The 9,973-nt window shown below is 36.7% G+C and overlaps 1 pseudogene; it reads right to left on the bottom strand.

Annotated features, from left to right (window-relative positions):
* Positions 1 to 3,169: 3,169 nt before the first annotated feature.
* LOC118996648 (ubiquitin-like) lies at positions 3,170 to 3,541 on the bottom strand (annotated as a pseudogene).
* Positions 3,542 to 9,973: the final 6,432 nt, after the last annotated feature.

Genomic DNA, 9,973 nt, shown 5'->3' with positions numbered 1-9,973 from the left:
TTAACAATACAAAATAGACAGGGCACCTGGCAACACGGCAGGAGGCTGGAGGCCAACCAAATGAGATAACTAGCGAAGATTCTTCCCTCAGAAGTACTTCGAAGAACAGCAATGTTTAATGTTCAATTTTAAGACTTGCTCTGATGCTCTAAAATATAACCTTCTCCCATGTCCCCAAACTTTCATTAAAATCTACAACCCATGTTGCCTGGAGATATCAGTACATTGCTAAGTGAAGGGACTGTGATGGTGTATTTCATGGTGGCATGGTACAGAAAATGGACTACACACACAGAAGACAAAACACAGATCAAAAATGGGAAATTTGGTAAAGCAGGAACTTGGATATGAAGGTAAAGAAATGAAATATGAGATTTTCCTTTATCCCCAACCTAAAATTCTAAAACTTATTAGGTGCCTGGAGACATAATAATTACACATCTAGATCAGATCTTTCAAAATCTAACATTTTAAACTATCAAAATATCCAATACTTGTTTACCAATCTAATATATTTATAGGTTATGCTGAAATCTTCTAGCTAATGCTAACATTATTTATACCCTAGAGTTCTGATTTGTGGGTAGAGAATGTTCCAAAGAATAAAAGACATTGATTTCAAACTTTTGAAGAATTTCCACAATGAAGTTGTAGAGACTTAATTTGTGTAGTTTGAAAGGACAGAGAACTAAGACCAAAAAAGAGAAACTAAAGGGAAAAGGGTTCATACACAGAGTGTTAGCTCATTGTGTTTCTAGTAAGAGGTTACCCAAATAGAGCAGTTTCTTATAGAGTAAAATATTGTTAAAACACTTCAAGCAGAGGCTGATGGCCATATCCGTCAGAGATGATGATAACAATAATCATCAACATATTTAAGTCCTATTATGTGTTAAGATCTATGCTTAATATTCTTTATGCTTTCTTATTTAAACTTAACAAAATCCTACAAAGTGGGTATTGTTATTATTCTCATTTTACCTATAAGAATATTGAGGCTTAGAAATGTAAAATAACTTGCCCCAGGTCACACAGCTAATGAGTGACACAGAACTGGGATTCTAAGCCATAACCAACTGATTCCAGAACCCATATCCTACTGTATGTATAAATATGTGTATATACTGTATGATCTGTGTGCATTTGTTTGTCTGTGCATATATACATCTCCATGCACAAAACACTAGGAAAAGTAACTCTTTAACCCATGGGAAAAGATGAATAAAATATAGCCCTCTCAAAACGAATAAAACCAACAAATATTGAAATTGATACAAACTGAGAGAAGGTTTATAAAATTTTCATTGACAAGACATGTGAAATAACAGAGTCCTATGAATTTGACCAAGGAAGAGAGTGAAACATATCCTGGAAACTATAAATGAAATATATTGAAATGTCAACTACCTCAACTGTAATGTAACTGGACCATCTATCTACTTAATCATATAAAAAAAGAGATCTACGTGGCATCTCAAAAAAGAGAGACAAAGAATTGGTCATTGTTTATAAAGCAACCACATCACTTTTTAAAATTATTAAATGTTTTAAGCCTACAGAAAAATGCAAAGAAATATTTTAAAAGATAAATCATTTTACCTTTAAACCATCACAAGCCTTTGACAAATCTCAACATTTTAGCATATATTAGCATCAGATTTTTAGGAAAAAAAACATTATAGGCAGACTTGAAGCCCTGTGTACTTCTCCTTGATCCTATTCTTCTGTCCTAGAGTTAACTGCTGAGAACCAAAACCATCTACCCCTGCTCTGATTTTGCCCAATGAGGACTGAAATTACCTATCCTCCCCAACATATAACTTACCCTCTACATTAATATGACAATTCTTCCAGGAGATTCTTGTCCAAGCAAATGGCTTGACTGCTCATCAAAAGAACTTCCCAAAAGACTCCTCAACTTTTTAATGGAAAGTCAACAGTCAGTTTATGTCCTAACATTTCCTGGATACCTGTCCTCAAAATCTTCCCATTGCTGTTTTCAACAACCACAATCCTTACCCAAAACTTAATCAAGACCCCACATTATAAGACCCACTTCAGACCAAACTTTCAATTATCAATAAATTCTAACCTTGCTTTTATCCCTCTGAGATACTACCAAAGCTCAGAGGAGGTGGTATTCTCCCTTAACATGGTAAGCAAATAAACTCAGCACGTTTCTTTTTATTATATTTGAGGAACCAGCCTTCACCACTACTCTCAACTTGTTATTCATCATTACAGCATATGATTTAATTTGCTTTACTCAATATATATGTATCCATAATTATATGTAATATTGTTTTGCCATGCAAGATTTTAAACAATATAAATATAATATACATGCAACTTAAAATGTATACATCCTTCTGCAACTTAAAATGATAATGCTTATTAAGCATGTGATATTTATCACTTTCACCATTGTATTACCTTATATAAATGTACTACAGTTGTCCTATTTACTTTCTTAGATGGATATTTTATCTGATATTAACAGAGCTATACCAGCTTTCTTTAGGTTAATATTTTCCAAGTATATACATCCTTTTACTTAAAGTATGTGTGTCCTTATTTTATGTATGTATCTTATAAATATAATATTGTTGGATTTGGCTTTCCTATTCTCTTTAAAATCTGTGTGCTTTAGTTGGTGTGTTCAGCCTATTTATATTTACTGGGATTACCAATATATTTGGATTTATTATTATCATCTTTTTTGTTATTTCTCTTAGTTTTTGTTTGTTTTCTCCCATATTTTACTTAGTTGCTTAATATTTTAATTCCCTTTTTATTCCCACTACTGATTTGAAAATTACGTATTCTATCCTTTTTAGTGATTAAACTTAATATATTAAGATATTTTATAATAATATGAAAGATAAATTTCATTAGCATGTTTAATTTTCTCTTTCATAATACAAGGACTGAACTATAGAATTATTTAAGTTAATAATTTTCCTTTCATCTTCTACATTACTTTTTTAGCATCTTATTTACATTTTTGTTTTAATTTAATTTCTGTTTTAGTTAAAATAATACATAATAAATCTTAAAATCCTGTTTCTTACTGCTCCGGTCAATGAAAGAAAAATTTTATTGAGGATCTAGGGTCACAGGGGTAAGGCATAAAGGTGGCTCTGAGTTCCAAGGATGTGGAGGAGGGGACTTATTTAACCTTCTTCTTGGGGCACAAGTTGTTGGTGTGGCCACACTACTTCTTGTGTCAGTTGACAGGACAGGGGATGTAGGTGGGAAAAAAAACTTGCAGTGTACTTGTGGGCAAGCTGGCAGGGGGAGGGTTCCATGATGCCACACTGCAGACCAAGCACAAAGTGCAGGGTGGACATTTTCTGAATGTCGTAGTATGAGAGGGTGTGGCAATCCTCTAGCTGTTTGCCTGCAAAAGCCAAACGCTGATGGTCAGGCAGGATGCCTCCTTGTCTTGGATTTTAGCTTTGACATTCACAATGGTGTCACTGGGCTCAACCTCAAGGATGGTGGTATTGCCAGTCAGGGTCTTTCCAACGATCTGCATCTCTGCATCTACTAGGGAGGCTGCTCCACTGCTTCCTCAAGTATCTTAAAATTCTTAAAACATGATACTGAGTAAAATTCCTTAGACAAAGGGTATATATTTTGTGATCACACTTACATTAATTTCTACAACTGTGTAATTCAATGGTAGTTACCAGCTACAGGAGGCTACTGAGCATTTGATATATGATTAGCCCAAACTGAGACATACTATAAATGTAATTTGCACACTGGATTTCAAAGACATAATATAAAAACAGCATTAAAATGAAAAGAGAACCAACCATATGGGAAAACATATTTGCCAATGATACCTCAGACAAGGGTTTGATCTCCAAAGTATATAAAGAACTCACACAACTCCACTCTAAGAAGACAAGCAACTCAAATGAAAAATGGGCAAAGGACTAGAACAGACACTTCTCCAAGTAGGACATACAGAGGATCCAGAGACACATGAAGAGATGCTCAATATCGCTTGCTATCAGAGAGATGCAAATTAAAACCACAGTGAGATACCAACTCACACCACTGACAATGGCCATCATAAACAAAGCAACAAACAACAAATGTTGGAGAGGGTGTGGAGAAAAGGGGATCCTAGTACACTGTTGGTGAAATGGCAGACTTGTGCAACCACTGTGGAAAACAGTTATGGAATGTTCTCAGAAAACTAAAAATAAATCTTCCTTTTGACCCAGGAATTCCACTGCTAGGATTGTATCCTAAGAACCCTGAAACACCAATCCATAAGAACCTATGCATCCCACTGTTCATAGCAGCACAATTTACAATAGCCAAGGGCTGGAAGCAACCCAAGTACCCATCAGTAAATGAATGAATAAAAAAACTATGGTATATCTACACAATGGAATTCTGTGCAGCAGAAAGAAAGGAGGAGCTCCTACTCTCTGTGACAGCATGGATAAAACTGGAGAGCATTATGCTAAGTGAAATAAGCCAGATGATGAAAGACAATAACCATATGATTTCACCATTAAGAGGAACCTAATCAACAAAATAAAGGAGCAAGCAAAGTATAACCAAGACATTGAAATTGAGAACAGGCTGACAGTGATCAGAAGGGAAAAGGGAGGAGATAAAGGGGGAAAAGGGTAAGGGTTTACAGGAACAATTATAAATGACATATGGACAACAACAAGGGGGGTGGAAATGGGGGAGGGAGGCAAGGAGGGCTGGGGTGGTGGGGAGGAGTGGAGAAAAAGGCAGAAAACTGTACTTGAAAAACAATTTAAAAATTATAATAAAATAATGATAATGTAAATATCTCATTGATAATTTTTATACTGATTACATGTTGAAAATGAAAATATTTTGGATATATTGGATTAAATAAATGCATTATTTAAATTAGTCATTTGTTTGTTTTACATTTTCTACCATGGATAGTAGAAAATTTTAAGTTACACACATGGCTCCATTTTTACTTACATTGTATTTCTATTTGACAGTACTATTCTAGAAATAAAATTCTATGGTAAATAAAAACATCAGACAAGGGCTTGATCTTCAAAATATATGAAGAACTCATTTGACTTAACACCAGGGAGACAAACAATCCAGTGAAAAAATGGGCAAAGTACCTAAATAAACACTTCTCCAAGAAGGGAATACAGAGGGCCCATAGACATATGAAAAGATGCTCAGCATCATGAGCCATCAGAGAAATGCAAATTAAAACAACAAAGAGATATCACTTCACACATGTCAGAATAACCATCACTAATAAATCAATAAACAGCAAGTGCTGGTGAGGATGTAGAGAAAAGGGAACCCTAATGCACTGTTGATGGGAATGCAGACTGATTCTGCCACTGTGGAAAAGAGTATGGAATTTCCTCAAAGAAACTAAAAATGAAACTGCTTGTTGACCCAGTAATTCCACTGCTGGTAATATACCCTAAAAATCTCAAGTCACCAATTGAAAAGGACTTATGCACCTGTGTTCATAGCAGCACTATATATAATAGTCAAGTACTGGAAGCATCCTAAGTGCCCATCAGTAAGTGAGTGGGTCAAAAAACTATGGTACAGTTACACAATGAAATACTACACAGCAGGAAGGAAGAAGGAACTCCTACCATTCGTGACAGCATGGATAGAACTGGAGACTTTTATGCTAAGTGAAATATGTCAGTTGGTTAAAGACAAATATCTTATGAAATCACTTATGAGGAATCTAATGATCAAAATAAACTAATATACAAAATAGAACCACAGGAATAGAATTATAGAACAGACTGATAGTGACCAGAGAAGAGGGGTGTGGACAATGGTGGAAAAAAGGGGAAGGGTGTAATCCAAGAACATTTGTGAATGACCCACGGACATGGACAACAGTGTGTAAATTGACTCTGGGAGCAGGGGGTGGGATGGACATAGAAGGGCAAAGAAGGGAAAAATTGGGACAACTGTAATAGAATAACAAAAAATGATAAAAAGAAAGTGATATTTTAGGACTTCCGCCAAGATGGAGGCATAGGTGGAAATACTGTGCCTTTTCCCACAACCAAGTTTGAATACAACAAAGGTTTGGAGAACAAAGACACAGCCAAAGGACAGAAAATTGGATTATACGGAAGTCCAACTACATCTAACTGTTTTACTGGGACCGTAAGAGGGGCGGAGCCAGCAGCGAGCAGGGTCGGGCAGGACAGATCCCTCGACTAAGGCGAGCAAGTGGCCGGGACCCAATCAGGGTGTGGGGCAGACTGACCTTGGTCGCACATTCACGCACAGTGAGACGGACCACGCAGGCCCCAGGGGGCAAGGGCTGAAGGCGGTGGCACACTCGCGTGCAGTGGGACGAAATGCATGGGCCTGGTGATGGTGGCAGCTGTGGCTCCAGCGGGAGCCGTGGCGGAAGGGAGCAGGCAGGACGACATTGTTCCTCTTTGACCCCGCCCCCACGTACAACGTCACAACCCAGCGACTTAGTTGCCCTGCTCTAGTGAACACCTTAGGGCTCTGATCCTGCTACGGAACTGGCACGAACAGCCCAAAAGATGGCGCAAGAAGAACTCAAAGTCCCAGAGCCGATAACTCTCAGTGACTGAGAAATTACCAGCCTCTCAGAAGCACAATTCAAGACACTGTTTATCAGGATGCTAACAGAACTGGTTGATTATAGTCACAAATTAGAGGAACATATGAAGGATAAACGAATTGAAATGAAGGGAGATGTCCAGGAAACCAAAAGCGATGGAAAGGAAACTGGGACTCAAATCAATGGAATGGACCAGAAGGAAGAACGAAACATCCAACCAGAAAGGAATGAAGAAATGAGAATTCAAAAAAATGAGGAGAGGCTTAGGAACCTCCAGGACATCTTTAAACGTTCCAACATCCGGATTATAGGGGTACCAGAAGGGGGAAAGAAACAGCCATGAGTGGAAAACGTATTTGAACAAATAATAAAGAAGAACTTCCCCAGTCTGGCAAAGGAAATAGACTTCCAGGAAACCCAGGAAGCTCAGAGAGTCCCAAAGAAGTTGGACCCAAGAAGGAACACACCAAGGAACATCATCATTACATTAGCCAAGACCAAAATGAAGGAGAGAATCCTAGAAGCAGCCAGAGATAAGGGGACAGTCACCTACAAAGGAGTACCCATCAGACTGTCAGCGGATTTCTCAAAAGTGACCTTCCAGGCAAGAAGGGGCTGGAAAGAAGTATTCCAAGTCATGAAATCCAAAGACCTACATCCAAGACTGCTTTACCCAGCAAAACTTTCATTTAGAATGGAAGGACAGATAAAGTGCTTCTCAGACAAGGTCAAATTCAAGGAGTTCATCATCACCAAGCCCTTATTATATGAAATGCTAAAGGGACTTATCTAAGAAAAAGAAGATGAAAAATATGAACAGTGAAAGGACAGCAAACTCACAGTTATTAACCACCACACCTAAAACAAAAGCAAACCAAGAGGACAGCTAGATCAGGAGTGGAACCATAGAAATGAAGAACACATGGAGGGTTAGCAACAGGGGAGTGGGAGGAGGAGAAAGGGAGAGAAGGCACAGAAAATAGCATAGAGGGTAGGTAGAAAGTAGATAGGGGGAGGGCAAGAATAATGGGGGAAATATAGAATCTAAAGAACTTGAGACACGTGGTTATAAACTAAGGGAGGGAGAATGGTGGGGGAGGGAGTGTGTGGGTGGAGGGGAATGAAGGGGGGAATAGAACAACTGTAATGGTATAATCAATAAAATATATTAAAAAAAGAAGGTGATATTTTAAACATATTAAACAAAAAAATCTAAACAGATTTGGAGAGATGGGGGTGGAGGATCACCTGGGAAAGTCAGAAAGAAATTACATATGGTGATAAATATGATTATAGAGTTTAGCATTATGCAGCTTATTAAACTGTAATTAATGATATGCATGCTAAAGTGTTCTGGGTGAATTATATTTATATTTTCAATTTATTTTAAAATGCATCAAAACTTAAGGTAGTTTGATGTATGGATTAAAGAATGAATAAATAGACAGTTGTGGGTTAAAGCAAATATTGTAAACTGGTAACTAAAGAATCTAGAGAGTAGGTATATAGTTGCATAGTGTATAATGCTTCCTTTTTTATATTGGAAATGATGAATGATATTATACATGTAGACAATTTTAAAAGTTAAGTACTCAAAACAATGGTTTTTAAAACACTGGCCACCAGGCAATTAAGTGCACTAATTTGTAGGTATAAAAAATAAATAAAGTGACACTTTTGATTGACCTAACTTTAAGGAACAGGTATTGAGGCAAAGGCCAGTGGACTGTCTCTGTTGAAAATATGGAGCACAGTCTTAAGAGATTAATGCAACTAGAGTTAATATGACAGAAACAAAACCCCAGAGACCTGCAGAGGTCTCCCCTCAGGTATTCAGCAGAATACCTGTCCAGTGCATGTGTGTGAAAAATCTACCTGAGACCAGAATGAATATATAAAAAAATGAACAGTGCTTGATACAGCGGACCAGAAATCGTGCCTATTTTCACCAGTCAAACTGCAAAAACTCATAATTCACAGGACATTTGCTGGGCACCAGTAAGGTCTGGCCTTACTGGTAGGTAAAACTAGCCCTACACTGAGATCTGCTTTGGACTTCCCTAAGCAATAAAGATAAAACCTGAAAGGATCAAACTATTTCAAATTAAGTTAACTGCATACAGGAACAAAGCTCACAAACATTGACAGGAATACAAGTATATCCAACACCCCCCCAAATAAAATTCACAATGTCTGACATCCAGTCAAAGATTATTACTAGGAGAAAAAATAAATCAGAACTAACCAGAATTGACAGATACAAGAATTAACATATAAGTGCACTAAAACATTTATTATAACTATATTCTGTGTCTTCAAGAAAAATAGACATATGAAGAAGACCCAAATTGAACTTTTACAGATTAAAAACTATAATTTGTGAGAGGAAAAATTCATTGCATGGGATTAAATGCATACTGGGTATTACAGAGGAAAAAATAAGTAAACTTGAACTCATAGCAATAGAAACTATACAAAATAAAACACAGAGAGAAAAAATAATACCAAAAATAACATACCTCAATAATTATAACTGTTTGACAACTATGAGTGGCCTCATATATGAGCAATTGGAATGTTGGAAGGGGGTTGGGAACAAAAAAAATGTTTGAAGAAAAATGGCTGAAACTTTACGACATTAATGAAAATATAAGCTCACTTATCCATAAAGCTCAATAAAGCTCCAAGCAAAAGAAGTACAAAGAAAACTACAGTGAGACACATCATAACCAAACCACTGATAAAGAGAAAATCTTAAAAGCAGCTACATTTGTTACATATAGAGGACTAAAAATAATAGCATCAGATTTCTTGTCAGAAGCAATGTTATAGAAAAGAGAGTGGACATCTTTCAAGTTTTGAAAGAAAAAAACTGTCAACCTAAAATCTTATACATGGCAATATATATTTCAAAAACAAAATAAAGTCATTTTCAGACATATAAAAATTGAAAAAGATCATCACCAGAAGACTTATACTATAAGAAATATTAAAGGACATCCTTCAGGCAGAAGGAAAATGATACCAGAAGGAAATATTGATTTAAACAAAGACCAAGAAGAAGAGCACCAGAGTTGGTTATATGGATAAATATAGAAGACTTTTCCTCTTATTTCAATCTCTTCATTTTTTAAAAAAAAATTTTAGATTTTATTTACTTATTTATTTTTAGAGAGAGGGAAAGGGAAGGAGAAAGAGAGTTAGAGAAACATCAATGTGTGGTTGCCTCTCACGTGGCCCCCACTGGGGACCTGGCCTGCAACCCAGGCATGTACCCTGACTGGGAATCTAACTGGAGACCCTTTGGTTCCCAGCCCACGCTCAATCCACTGAGCTACACCAGCCGGGGCCTCAATCTTTCTTAAAAAA

Source organism: Sturnira hondurensis, unplaced genomic scaffold, assembly GCF_014824575.4.
Source record: "Sturnira hondurensis isolate 20B ecotype Veracruz unplaced genomic scaffold, ASM1482457v3 Scaffold0011391, whole genome shotgun sequence".
NCBI classification, from domain to species: domain Eukaryota; kingdom Metazoa; phylum Chordata; class Mammalia; order Chiroptera; family Phyllostomidae; genus Sturnira; species Sturnira hondurensis.
Note: the sequence above shows the minus strand (reverse complement) of the source record. Positions and strands in the feature narration are given on the sequence as shown.